Genomic DNA, 9,782 nt, shown 5'->3' with positions numbered 1-9,782 from the left:
AATTTTTTTCGCAAAGTCCCGGAGCATGTGCAATAGTCAGTAATTAAATGAAAAAGTGAGTTTGAAGAAAAAGTAACCCTATAAAATACTCTACGCTAGAAATAATGGTCTAGGCGATTTCTGAACACTTTACTTTTCGAGAAAGGTTATTGGTTTTACAAAAAATGTGCACGATTTTGAGAGTCAAAGAAACGATATCGTACGGGTTGCACCGGCCGGGAATCGAACCCGGACCTCCCGCTTGGAAGGCGAGAATTCTACCATTGAACTACCGATGCTTGCATAGGTCACACTTCGATATGACACACAAAAGAAGCCTAGATTAGTATACATATAATAAACCGCTCCCCGGCGGGGAATCGAACCCCGGTCTCTCGCGTGACAGGCGAGGATACTCACCACTATACTACCGAGGATGAGTAAAAGTTGGTTATCTCAGTTTTTTAAACTTATAGTACTTCTATCCGAATTTTTTTCGCTAAGTCCCGGAGCATGCGCGATAGTCACTAATTAAATGAAAAAGTGAGTTTGAAGAAAAAGTAACCCAATAAAATACTCTACGCTAGAAATAATGGTCAAGGCGATTTCTGAACCCTTTACTTTTCGAGAAACGTTATTGGTTTTACAAAAAATGTGCACGATTTTGAGAGTCAAAGAAACGAGATCGTACGGGTTGCACCGGCCGGGAATCGAACCCGGACCTCCCGCTTGGAAGGGGAGAATTCTACCATTGAACTACCGATGCTTGCATAGGTCACACTTCGATACGACACACAAAAGAAGCCTAGATTAGTGTACATTTAAAAAACCGCTCCCCGGCGGGGAATCGAACCCCGGTCTCTCGCGTGACAGGCGAGGATACTCACCACTATACTACCGAACATGAATGAAAGCTGGTTATCTCAGTTTTTTAAACTTATAGTACTTCTATCCGAATTTTTTTCGCAAAGTCCCGGAGCATGTGCAATAGTCAGTAATTAAATGAAAAAGTGAGTTTGAAGAAAAAGTAACCCTATAAAATACTCTACGCTAGAAATAATGGTCTAGGCGATTTCTGAACACTTTACTTTTCGAGAAAGGTTATTGGTTTTACAAAAAATGTGCACGATTTTGAGAGTCAAAGAAACGATATCGTACGGGTTGCACCGGCCGGGAATCGAACCCGGACCTCCCGCTTGGAAGGCGAGAATTCTACCATTGAACTACCGATGCTTGCATAGGTCACACTTCGATATGACACACAAAAGAAGCCTAGATTAGTATACATATAATAAACCGCTCCCCGGCGGGGAATCGAACCCCGGTCTCTCGCGTGACAGGCGAGGATACTCACCACTATACTACCGAACATGAATGAAAGCTGGTTATCTCAGTTTTTTAAACTTATAGTACTTCTATCCGAATTTTTTTCGCAAAGTCCCGGAGCATGTGCAATAGTCAGTAATTAAATGAAAAAGTGAGTTTGAAGAAAAAGTAACCCTATAAAATACTCTACGCTAGAAATAATGGTCTAGGCGATTTCTGAACACTTTACTTTTCGAGAAAGGTTATTGGTTTTACAAAAAATGTGCACGATTTTGAGAGTCAAAGAAACGATATCGTACGGGTTGCACCGGCCGGGAATCGAACCCGGACCTCCCGCTTGGAAGGCGAGAATTCTACCATTGAACTACCGATGCTTGCATAGGTCACACTTCGATATGACACACAAAAGAAGCCTAGATTAGTATACATATAATAAACCGCTCCCCGGCGGGGAATCGAACCCCGGTCTCTCGCGTGACAGGCGAGGATACTCACCACTATACTACCGAACATGAATGAAAGCTGGTTATCTCAGTTTTTTAAACTTATAGTACTTCTATCCGAATTTTTTTCGCAAAGTCCCGGAGCATGTGCAATAGTCAGTAATTAAATGAAAAAGTGAGTTTGAAGAAAAAGCAACCCTATAAAATACTCTACGCTAGAAATAATGGTCTAGGCGATTTCTGAACACTTTACTTTTCGAGAAAGGTTATTGGTTTTACAAAAAATGTGCACGATTTTGAGAGTCAAAGAAACGATATCGTACGGGTTGCACCGGCCGGGAATCGAACCCGGACCTCCCGCTTGGAAGGCGAGAATTCTACCATTGAACTACCGATGCTTGCATAGGTCACACTTCGATATGACACACAAAAGAAGCCTAGATTAGTATACATATAATAAACCGCTCCCCGGCGGGGAATCGAACCCCGGTCTCTCGCGTGACAGGCGAGGATACTCACCACTATACTACCGAGGATGAGTAAAAGTTGGTTATCTCAGTTTTTTAAACTTATAGTACTTCTATCCGAATTTTTTTCGCTAAGTCCCGGAGCATGCGCGATAGTCACTAATTAAATGAAAAAGTGAGTTTGAAGAAAAAGTAACCCAATAAAATACTCTACGCTAGAAATAATGGTCAAGGCGATTTCTGAACCCTTTACTTTTCGAGAAACGTTATTGGTTTTACAAAAAATGTGCACGATTTTGAGAGTCAAAGAAACGAGATCGTACGGGTTGCACCGGCCGGGAATCGAACCCGGACCTCCCGCTTGGAAGGGGAGAATTCTACCATTGAACTACCGATGCTTGCATAGGTCACACTTCGATACGACACACAAAAGAAGCCTAGATTAGTGTACATTTAAAAAACCGCTCCCCGGCGGGGAATCGAACCCCGGTCTCTCGCGTGACAGGCGAGGATACTCACCACTATACTACCGAACATGAATGAAAGCTGGTTATCTCAGTTTTTTAAACTTATAGTACTTCTATCCGAATTTTTTTCGCAAAGTCCCGGAGCATGTGCAATAGTCAGTAATTAAATGAAAAAGTGAGTTTGAAGAAAAAGTAACCCTATAAAATACTCTACGCTAGAAATAATGGTCTAGGCGATTTCTGAACACTTTACTTTTCGAGAAAGGTTATTGGTTTTACAAAAAATGTGCACGATTTTGAGAGTCAAAGAAACGATATCGTACGGGTTGCACCGGCCGGGAATCGAACCCGGACCTCCCGCTTGGAAGGCGAGAATTCTACCATTGAACTACCGATGCTTGCATAGGTCACACTTCGATATGACACACAAAAGAAGCCTAGATTAGTATACATATAATAAACCGCTCCCCGGCGGGGAATCGAACCCCGGTCTCTCGCGTGACAGGCGAGGATACTCACCACTATACTACCGAACATGAATGAAAGCTGGTTATCTCAGTTTTTTAAACTTATAGTACTTCTATCCGAATTTTTTTCGCAAAGTCCCGGAGCATGTGCAATAGTCAGTAATTAAATGAAAAAGTGAGTTTGAAGAAAAAGTAACCCTATAAAATACTCTACGCTAGAAATAATGGTCTAGGCGATTTCTGAACACTTTACTTTTCGAGAAAGGTTATTGGTTTTACAAAAAATGTGCACGATTTTGAGAGTCAAAGAAACGATATCGTACGGGTTGCACCGGCCGGGAATCGAACCCGGACCTCCCGCTTGGAAGGCGAGAATTCTACCATTGAACTACCGATGCTTGCATAGGTCACACTTCGATATGACACACAAAAGAAGCCTAGATTAGTATACATATAATAAACCGCTCCCCGGCGGGGAATCGAACCCCGGTCTCTCGCGTGACAGGCGAGGATACTCACCACTATACTACCGAACATGAATGAAAGCTGGTTATCTCAGTTTTTTAAACTTATAGTACTTCTATCCGAATTTTTTTCGCAAAGTCCCGGAGCATGTGCAATAGTCAGTAATTAAATGAAAAAGTGAGTTTGAAGAAAAAGCAACCCTATAAAATACTCTACGCTAGAAATAATGGTCTAGGCGATTTCTGAACACTTTACTTTTCGAGAAAGGTTATTGGTTTTACAAAAAATGTGCACGATTTTGAGAGTCAAAGAAACGATATCGTACGGGTTGCACCGGCCGGGAATCGAACCCGGACCTCCCGCTTGGAAGGCGAGAATTCTACCATTGAACTACCGATGCTTGCATAGGTCACACTTCGATATGACACACAAAAGAAGCCTAGATTAGTATACATATAATAAACCGCTCCCCGGCGGGGAATCGAACCCCGGTCTCTCGCGTGACAGGCGAGGATACTCACCACTATACTACCGAGGATGAATCAAATTTGGTTATCTCAGTTTTTTAATCTTATAGTACTTCTATCCGAATTTTCTACCATTGAACTACCGATGCTTGCATAGGTCACACTTCGATATGACACACAAAAGAAGCCTAGATTAGTATACATATAATAAACCGCTCCCCGGCGGGGAATCGAACCCCGGTCTCTCGCGTGACAGGCGAGGATACTCACCACTATACTACCGAGCATGAATGAAAGCTGGTTATCTCAGTTTTTAAACTTATAGTACTTCTATCCGAATTTTTTTCGCAAAGTCCCGGAGCATGTGCAATAATCAGTAATTAAATGAAAAAGTGAGTTTGAAGAAAAAGTAACCCTATAAAATACTCTACGCTAGAAATAATGGTCTAGGCGATTTCTGAACACTTTACTTTTCGAGAAAGGTTATTGGTTTTACAAAAAATGTGCACGATTTTGAGAGTCAAAGAAACGATATCGTACGGGTTGCACCGGCCGGGAATCGAACCCGGACCTCCCGCTTGGAAGGCGAGAATTCTACCATTGAACTACCGATGCTTGCATAGGTCACACTTCGATATGACACACAAAAGAAGCCTAGATTAGTATACATATAATAAACCGCTCCCCGGCGGGGAATCGAACCCCGGTCTCTCGCGTGACAGGCGAGGATACTCACCACTATACTACCGAGGATGAGTAAAAGTTGGTTATCTCAGTTTTTTAAACTTATAGTACTTCTATCCGAATTTTTTTCGCTAAGTCCCGGAGCATGCGCGATAGTCACTAATTAAATGAAAAAGTGAGTTTGAAGAAAAAGTAACCCAATAAAATACTCTACGCTAGAAATAATGGTCAAGGCGATTTCTGAACCCTTTACTTTTCGAGAAACGTTATTGGTTTTACAAAAAATGTGCACGATTTTGAGAGTCAAAGAAACGAGATCGTACGGGTTGCACCGGCCGGGAATCGAACCCGGACCTCCCGCTTGGAAGGCGAGAATTCTACCATTGAACTACCGATGCTTGCATAGGTCACACTTCGATACGACACACAAAAGAAGCCTAGATTAGTATACATTTAAAAAACCGCTCCCCGGCGGGGAATCGAACCCCGGTCTCTCGCGTGACAGGCGAGGATACTCACCACTATACTACCGAGGATGAATCAAATTTGGTTATCTCAGTTTTTTAATCTTATAGTACTTCTATCCGAATTTTCTACCATTGAACTACCGATGCTTGCATAGGTCACACTTCGATATGACACACAAAAGAAGCCTAGATTAGTATACATATAATAAACCGCTCCCCGGCGGGGAATCGAACCCCGGTCTCTCGCGTGACGGGCGAGGATACTCACCACTATACTACCGAGGATGAATAAAAGTTGGTTATCTCAGTTTTTTAAACTTATAGTACTTCTATCCGAATTTTTTTCGCCAAGTCCCGGAGCATGCGCGATAGTCACTAATTAAATGAAAAAGAGAGTTTGAAGAAAAAGTAACCCAATAAAATACTCTACGCTAGAAATAATGGTCAAGGCGATTTCTGAACCCTTTACTTTTCGAGAAACGTTATTGGTTTTACAAAAAATGTGCACGATTTTGAGAGTCAAAGAAACGAGATCGTACGGGTTGCACCGGCCGGGAATCGAACCCGGACCTCCCGCTTGGAAGGGGAGAATTCTACCATTGAACTACCGATGCTTGCATAGGTCACACTTCGATACGACACACAAAAGAAGCCTAGATTAGTGTACATTTAAAAAACCGCTCCCCGGCGGGGAATCGAACCCCGGTCTCTCGCGTGACAGGCGAGGATACTCACCACTATACTACCGAACATGAATGAAAGCTGGTTATCTCAGTTTTTTAAACTTATAGTACTTCTATCCGAATTTTTTTCGCAAAGTCCCGGAGCATGTGCAATAGTCAGTAATTAAATGAAAAAGTGAGTTTGAAGAAAAAGTAACCCTATAAAATACTCTACGCTAGAAATAATGGTCTAGGCGATTTCTGAACACTTTACTTTTCGAGAAAGGTTATTGGTTTTACAAAAAATGTGCACGATTTTAAGAGTCAAAGAAACGATATCGTACGGGTTGCACCGGCCGGGAATCGAACCCGGACCTCCCGCTTGGAAGGCGAGAATTCTACCATTGAACTACCGATGCTTGCATAGGTCACACTTCGATATGACACACAAAAGAAGCCTAGATTAGTATACATATAATAAACCGCTCCCCGGCGGGGAATCGAACCCCGGTCTCTCGCGTGACAGGCGAGGATACTCACCACTATACTACCGAACATGAATGAAAGCTGGTTATCTCAGTTTTTTAAACTTATAGTACTTCTATCCGAATTTTTTTCGCAAAGTCCCGGAGCATGTGCAATAGTCAGTAATTAAATGAAAAAGTGAGTTTGAAGAAAAAGTAACCCTATAAAATACTCTACGCTAGAAATAATGGTCTAGGCGATTTCTGAACACTTTACTTTTCGAGAAAGGTTATTGGTTTTACAAAAAATGTGCACGATTTTGAGAGTCAAAGAAACGAGATCGTACGGGTTGCACCGGCCGGGAATCGAACCCGGACCTCCCGCTTGGAAGGCGAGAATTCTACCATTGAACTACCGATGCTTGCATAGGTCACACTTCGATATGACACACAAAAGAAGCCTAGATTAGTATACATATAATAAACCGCTCCCCGGCGGGGAATCGAACCCCGGTCTCTCGCGTGACGGGCGAGGATACTCACCACTATACTACCGAGGATGAATAAAAGTTGGTTATCTCAGTTTTTTAAACTTATAGTACTTCTATCCGAATTTTTTTCGCCAAGTCCCGGAGCATGCGCGATAGTCACTAATTAAATGAAAAAGAGAGTTTGAAGAAAAAGTAACCCAATAAAATACTCTACGCTAGAAATAATGGTCAAGGCGATTTCTGAACCCTTTACTTTTCGAGAAACGTTATTGGTTTTACAAAAAATGTGCACGATTTTGAGAGTCAAAGAAACGAGATCGTACGGGTTGCACCGGCCGGGAATCGAACCCGGACCTCCCGCTTGGAAGGGGAGAATTCTACCATTGAACTACCGATGCTTGCATAGGTCACACTTCGATACGACACACAAAAGAAGCCTAGATTAGTGTACATTTAAAAAACCGCTCCCCGGCGGGGAATCGAACCCCGGTCTCTCGCGTGACAGGCGAGGATACTCACCACTATACTACCGAACATGAATGAAAGCTGGTTATCTCAGTTTTTTAAACTTATAGTACTTCTATCCGAATTTTTTTCGCAAAGTCCCGGAGCATGTGCAATAGTCAGTAATTAAATGAAAAAGTGAGTTTGAAGAAAAAGTAACCCTATAAAATACTCTACGCTAGAAATAATGGTCTAGGCGATTTCTGAACACTTTACTTTTCGAGAAAGGTTATTGGTTTTACAAAAAATGTGCACGATTTTGAGAGTCAAAGAAACGATATCGTACGGGTTGCACCGGCCGGGAATCGAACCCGGACCTCCCGCTTGGAAGGCGAGAATTCTACCATTGAACTACCGATGCTTGCATAGGTCACACTTCGATATGACACACAAAAGAAGCCTAGATTAGTATACATATAATAAACCGCTCCCCGGCGGGGAATCGAACCCCGGTCTCTCGCGTGACAGGCGAGGATACTCACCACTATACTACCGAACATGAATGAAAGCTGGTTATCTCAGTTTTTTAAACTTATAGTACTTCTATCCGAATTTTTTTCGCAAAGTCCCGGAGCATGTGCAATAGTCAGTAATTAAATGAAAAAGTGAGTTTGAAGAAAAAGTAACCCTATAAAATACTCTACGCTAGAAATAATGGTCTAGGCGATTTCTGAACACTTTACTTTTCGAGAAAGGTTATTGGTTTTACAAAAAATGTGCACGATTTTGAGAGTCAAAGAAACGATATCGTACGGGTTGCACCGGCCGGGAATCGAACCCGGACCTCCCGCTTGGAAGGCGAGAATTCTACCATTGAACTACCGATGCTTGCATAGGTCACACTTCGATATGACACACAAAAGAAGCCTAGATTAGTATACATATAATAAACCGCTCCCCGGCGGGGAATCGAACCCCGGTCTCTCGCGTGACAGGCGAGGATACTCACCACTATACTACCGAGGATGAGTAAAAGTTGGTTATCTCAGTTTTTTAAACTTATAGTACTTCTATCCGAATTTTTTTCGCTAAGTCCCGGAGCATGCGCGATAGTCACTAATTAAATGAAAAAGTGAGTTTGAAGAAAAAGTAACCCAATAAAATACTCTACGCTAGAAATAATGGTCAAGGCAATTTCTGAACCCTTTACTTTTCGAGAAACGTTATTGGTTTTACAAAAAATGTGCACGATTTTGAGAGTCAAAGAAACGAGATCGTACGGGTTGCACCGGCCGGGAATCGAACCCGGACCTCCCGCTTGGAAGGCGAGAATTCTACCATTGAACTACCGATGCTTGCATAGGTCACACTTCGATACGACACACAAAAGAAGCCTAGATTAGTGTACATTTAAAAAACCGCTCCCCGGCGGGGAATCGAACCCCGGTCTCTCGCGTGACAGGCGAGGATACTCACCACTATACTACCGAACATGAATGAAAGCTGGTTATCTCAGTTTTTTAAACTTATAGTACTTCTATCCGAATTTTTTTCGCAAAGTCCCGGAGCATGTGCAATAGTCAGTAATTAAATGAAAAAGTGAGTTTGAAGAAAAAGTAACCCTATAAAATACTCTACGCTAGAAATAATGGTCTAGGCGATTTCTGAACACTTTACTTTTCGAGAAAGGTTATTGGTTTTACAAAAAATGTGCACGATTTTGAGAGTCAAAGAAACGAGATCGTACGGGTTGCACCGGCCGGGAATCGAACCCGGACCTCCCGCTTGGAAGGCGAGAATTCTACCATTGAACTACCGATGCTTGCATAGGTCACACTTCGATATGACACACAAAAGAAGCCTAGATTAGTATACATATAATAAACCGCTCCCCGGCGGGGAATCGAACCCCGGTCTCTCGCGTGACGGGCGAGGATACTCACCACTATACTACCGAGGATGAATAAAAGTTGGTTATCTCAGTTTTTTAAACTTATAGTACTTCTATCCGAATTTTTTTCGCCAAGTCCCGGAGCATGCGCGATAGTCACTAATTAAATGAAAAAGAGAGTTTGAAGAAAAAGTAACCCAATAAAATACTCTACGCTAGAAATAATGGTCAAGGCGATTTCTGAACCCTTTACTTTTCGAGAAACGTTATTGGTTTTACAAAAAATGTGCACGATTTTGAGAGTCAAAGAAACGAGATCGTACGGGTTGCACCGGCCGGGAATCGAACCCGGACCTCCCGCTTGGAAGGCGAGAATTCTACCATTGAACTACCGATGCTTGCATAGGTCACACTTCGATACGACACACAAAAGAAGCCTAGATTAGTATACATTTAAAAAACCGCTCCCCGGCGGGGAATCGAACCCCGGTCTCTCGCGTGACAGGCGAGGATACTCACCACTATACTACCGAACATGAATGAAAGCTGGTTATCTCAGTTTTTTAAACTTATAGTACTTCTATCCGAATTTTTTTCG

General features: G+C 42.4%; 42 non-coding genes across 42 annotated transcripts; all 42 read right to left on the bottom strand.

Annotated features, from left to right (window-relative positions):
• Positions 1–207: 207 nt before the first annotated feature.
• Positions 208–278, bottom strand: TRNAG-UCC (transfer RNA glycine (anticodon UCC)). Its single transcript has one exon. It is a non-coding gene; the product is annotated as a tRNA-Gly (tRNA).
• Positions 279–344: 66 nt separating this feature from the next.
• Positions 345–416, bottom strand: TRNAD-GUC (transfer RNA aspartic acid (anticodon GUC)). Its single transcript has one exon. It is a non-coding gene; the product is annotated as a tRNA-Asp (tRNA).
• Positions 417–674: 258 nt separating this feature from the next.
• TRNAG-UCC (transfer RNA glycine (anticodon UCC)) lies at positions 675–745 on the bottom strand. Its single transcript has one exon. It is a non-coding gene; the product is annotated as a tRNA-Gly (tRNA).
• Positions 746–811: 66 nt separating this feature from the next.
• Positions 812–883, bottom strand: TRNAD-GUC (transfer RNA aspartic acid (anticodon GUC)). Its single transcript has one exon. It is a non-coding gene; the product is annotated as a tRNA-Asp (tRNA).
• A 258-nt stretch (positions 884–1,141) lies between these two features.
• On the bottom strand, positions 1,142–1,212 carry TRNAG-UCC (transfer RNA glycine (anticodon UCC)). Its single transcript has one exon. It is a non-coding gene; the product is annotated as a tRNA-Gly (tRNA).
• Positions 1,213–1,278: 66 nt separating this feature from the next.
• On the bottom strand, positions 1,279–1,350 carry TRNAD-GUC (transfer RNA aspartic acid (anticodon GUC)). Its single transcript has one exon. It is a non-coding gene; the product is annotated as a tRNA-Asp (tRNA).
• A 258-nt stretch (positions 1,351–1,608) lies between these two features.
• Positions 1,609–1,679, bottom strand: TRNAG-UCC (transfer RNA glycine (anticodon UCC)). The gene has a single exon. It is a non-coding gene; the product is annotated as a tRNA-Gly (tRNA).
• A 66-nt stretch (positions 1,680–1,745) lies between these two features.
• TRNAD-GUC (transfer RNA aspartic acid (anticodon GUC)) lies at positions 1,746–1,817 on the bottom strand. The gene has a single exon. It is a non-coding gene; the product is annotated as a tRNA-Asp (tRNA).
• Positions 1,818–2,075: 258 nt separating this feature from the next.
• Positions 2,076–2,146, bottom strand: TRNAG-UCC (transfer RNA glycine (anticodon UCC)). The gene has a single exon. It is a non-coding gene; the product is annotated as a tRNA-Gly (tRNA).
• A 66-nt stretch (positions 2,147–2,212) lies between these two features.
• Positions 2,213–2,284, bottom strand: TRNAD-GUC (transfer RNA aspartic acid (anticodon GUC)). The gene has a single exon. It is a non-coding gene; the product is annotated as a tRNA-Asp (tRNA).
• Positions 2,285–2,542: 258 nt separating this feature from the next.
• Positions 2,543–2,613, bottom strand: TRNAG-UCC (transfer RNA glycine (anticodon UCC)). The gene has a single exon. It is a non-coding gene; the product is annotated as a tRNA-Gly (tRNA).
• A 66-nt stretch (positions 2,614–2,679) lies between these two features.
• TRNAD-GUC (transfer RNA aspartic acid (anticodon GUC)) lies at positions 2,680–2,751 on the bottom strand. Its single transcript has one exon. It is a non-coding gene; the product is annotated as a tRNA-Asp (tRNA).
• Positions 2,752–3,009: 258 nt separating this feature from the next.
• On the bottom strand, positions 3,010–3,080 carry TRNAG-UCC (transfer RNA glycine (anticodon UCC)). The gene has a single exon. It is a non-coding gene; the product is annotated as a tRNA-Gly (tRNA).
• A 66-nt stretch (positions 3,081–3,146) lies between these two features.
• On the bottom strand, positions 3,147–3,218 carry TRNAD-GUC (transfer RNA aspartic acid (anticodon GUC)). Its single transcript has one exon. It is a non-coding gene; the product is annotated as a tRNA-Asp (tRNA).
• A 258-nt stretch (positions 3,219–3,476) lies between these two features.
• Positions 3,477–3,547, bottom strand: TRNAG-UCC (transfer RNA glycine (anticodon UCC)). The gene has a single exon. It is a non-coding gene; the product is annotated as a tRNA-Gly (tRNA).
• Positions 3,548–3,613: 66 nt separating this feature from the next.
• TRNAD-GUC (transfer RNA aspartic acid (anticodon GUC)) lies at positions 3,614–3,685 on the bottom strand. The gene has a single exon. It is a non-coding gene; the product is annotated as a tRNA-Asp (tRNA).
• Positions 3,686–3,943: 258 nt separating this feature from the next.
• Positions 3,944–4,014, bottom strand: TRNAG-UCC (transfer RNA glycine (anticodon UCC)). The gene has a single exon. It is a non-coding gene; the product is annotated as a tRNA-Gly (tRNA).
• Positions 4,015–4,080: 66 nt separating this feature from the next.
• Positions 4,081–4,152, bottom strand: TRNAD-GUC (transfer RNA aspartic acid (anticodon GUC)). The gene has a single exon. It is a non-coding gene; the product is annotated as a tRNA-Asp (tRNA).
• Positions 4,153–4,296: 144 nt separating this feature from the next.
• Positions 4,297–4,368, bottom strand: TRNAD-GUC (transfer RNA aspartic acid (anticodon GUC)). The gene has a single exon. It is a non-coding gene; the product is annotated as a tRNA-Asp (tRNA).
• A 257-nt stretch (positions 4,369–4,625) lies between these two features.
• Positions 4,626–4,696, bottom strand: TRNAG-UCC (transfer RNA glycine (anticodon UCC)). The gene has a single exon. It is a non-coding gene; the product is annotated as a tRNA-Gly (tRNA).
• Positions 4,697–4,762: 66 nt separating this feature from the next.
• Positions 4,763–4,834, bottom strand: TRNAD-GUC (transfer RNA aspartic acid (anticodon GUC)). Its single transcript has one exon. It is a non-coding gene; the product is annotated as a tRNA-Asp (tRNA).
• Positions 4,835–5,092: 258 nt separating this feature from the next.
• Positions 5,093–5,163, bottom strand: TRNAG-UCC (transfer RNA glycine (anticodon UCC)). The gene has a single exon. It is a non-coding gene; the product is annotated as a tRNA-Gly (tRNA).
• A 66-nt stretch (positions 5,164–5,229) lies between these two features.
• Positions 5,230–5,301, bottom strand: TRNAD-GUC (transfer RNA aspartic acid (anticodon GUC)). Its single transcript has one exon. It is a non-coding gene; the product is annotated as a tRNA-Asp (tRNA).
• A 144-nt stretch (positions 5,302–5,445) lies between these two features.
• Positions 5,446–5,517, bottom strand: TRNAD-GUC (transfer RNA aspartic acid (anticodon GUC)). Its single transcript has one exon. It is a non-coding gene; the product is annotated as a tRNA-Asp (tRNA).
• A 258-nt stretch (positions 5,518–5,775) lies between these two features.
• On the bottom strand, positions 5,776–5,846 carry TRNAG-UCC (transfer RNA glycine (anticodon UCC)). The gene has a single exon. It is a non-coding gene; the product is annotated as a tRNA-Gly (tRNA).
• A 66-nt stretch (positions 5,847–5,912) lies between these two features.
• TRNAD-GUC (transfer RNA aspartic acid (anticodon GUC)) lies at positions 5,913–5,984 on the bottom strand. Its single transcript has one exon. It is a non-coding gene; the product is annotated as a tRNA-Asp (tRNA).
• Positions 5,985–6,242: 258 nt separating this feature from the next.
• TRNAG-UCC (transfer RNA glycine (anticodon UCC)) lies at positions 6,243–6,313 on the bottom strand. Its single transcript has one exon. It is a non-coding gene; the product is annotated as a tRNA-Gly (tRNA).
• Positions 6,314–6,379: 66 nt separating this feature from the next.
• On the bottom strand, positions 6,380–6,451 carry TRNAD-GUC (transfer RNA aspartic acid (anticodon GUC)). The gene has a single exon. It is a non-coding gene; the product is annotated as a tRNA-Asp (tRNA).
• Positions 6,452–6,709: 258 nt separating this feature from the next.
• Positions 6,710–6,780, bottom strand: TRNAG-UCC (transfer RNA glycine (anticodon UCC)). The gene has a single exon. It is a non-coding gene; the product is annotated as a tRNA-Gly (tRNA).
• Positions 6,781–6,846: 66 nt separating this feature from the next.
• Positions 6,847–6,918, bottom strand: TRNAD-GUC (transfer RNA aspartic acid (anticodon GUC)). Its single transcript has one exon. It is a non-coding gene; the product is annotated as a tRNA-Asp (tRNA).
• Positions 6,919–7,176: 258 nt separating this feature from the next.
• On the bottom strand, positions 7,177–7,247 carry TRNAG-UCC (transfer RNA glycine (anticodon UCC)). Its single transcript has one exon. It is a non-coding gene; the product is annotated as a tRNA-Gly (tRNA).
• A 66-nt stretch (positions 7,248–7,313) lies between these two features.
• TRNAD-GUC (transfer RNA aspartic acid (anticodon GUC)) lies at positions 7,314–7,385 on the bottom strand. The gene has a single exon. It is a non-coding gene; the product is annotated as a tRNA-Asp (tRNA).
• A 258-nt stretch (positions 7,386–7,643) lies between these two features.
• Positions 7,644–7,714, bottom strand: TRNAG-UCC (transfer RNA glycine (anticodon UCC)). The gene has a single exon. It is a non-coding gene; the product is annotated as a tRNA-Gly (tRNA).
• A 66-nt stretch (positions 7,715–7,780) lies between these two features.
• Positions 7,781–7,852, bottom strand: TRNAD-GUC (transfer RNA aspartic acid (anticodon GUC)). Its single transcript has one exon. It is a non-coding gene; the product is annotated as a tRNA-Asp (tRNA).
• Positions 7,853–8,110: 258 nt separating this feature from the next.
• On the bottom strand, positions 8,111–8,181 carry TRNAG-UCC (transfer RNA glycine (anticodon UCC)). The gene has a single exon. It is a non-coding gene; the product is annotated as a tRNA-Gly (tRNA).
• A 66-nt stretch (positions 8,182–8,247) lies between these two features.
• TRNAD-GUC (transfer RNA aspartic acid (anticodon GUC)) lies at positions 8,248–8,319 on the bottom strand. Its single transcript has one exon. It is a non-coding gene; the product is annotated as a tRNA-Asp (tRNA).
• A 258-nt stretch (positions 8,320–8,577) lies between these two features.
• Positions 8,578–8,648, bottom strand: TRNAG-UCC (transfer RNA glycine (anticodon UCC)). Its single transcript has one exon. It is a non-coding gene; the product is annotated as a tRNA-Gly (tRNA).
• A 66-nt stretch (positions 8,649–8,714) lies between these two features.
• On the bottom strand, positions 8,715–8,786 carry TRNAD-GUC (transfer RNA aspartic acid (anticodon GUC)). The gene has a single exon. It is a non-coding gene; the product is annotated as a tRNA-Asp (tRNA).
• A 258-nt stretch (positions 8,787–9,044) lies between these two features.
• On the bottom strand, positions 9,045–9,115 carry TRNAG-UCC (transfer RNA glycine (anticodon UCC)). The gene has a single exon. It is a non-coding gene; the product is annotated as a tRNA-Gly (tRNA).
• Positions 9,116–9,181: 66 nt separating this feature from the next.
• TRNAD-GUC (transfer RNA aspartic acid (anticodon GUC)) lies at positions 9,182–9,253 on the bottom strand. The gene has a single exon. It is a non-coding gene; the product is annotated as a tRNA-Asp (tRNA).
• Positions 9,254–9,511: 258 nt separating this feature from the next.
• Positions 9,512–9,582, bottom strand: TRNAG-UCC (transfer RNA glycine (anticodon UCC)). Its single transcript has one exon. It is a non-coding gene; the product is annotated as a tRNA-Gly (tRNA).
• A 66-nt stretch (positions 9,583–9,648) lies between these two features.
• On the bottom strand, positions 9,649–9,720 carry TRNAD-GUC (transfer RNA aspartic acid (anticodon GUC)). Its single transcript has one exon. It is a non-coding gene; the product is annotated as a tRNA-Asp (tRNA).
• Positions 9,721–9,782: the final 62 nt, after the last annotated feature.

This window comes from Phalangium opilio, unplaced genomic scaffold (genome assembly GCF_054372755.1).
Source record: "Phalangium opilio isolate 3A_F unplaced genomic scaffold, DU_Popi_V2 ptg000352l_1, whole genome shotgun sequence".
NCBI lineage: Eukaryota > Metazoa > Arthropoda > Arachnida > Opiliones > Phalangiidae > Phalangium > Phalangium opilio.
Note: the sequence above shows the minus strand (reverse complement) of the source record. Positions and strands in the feature narration are given on the sequence as shown.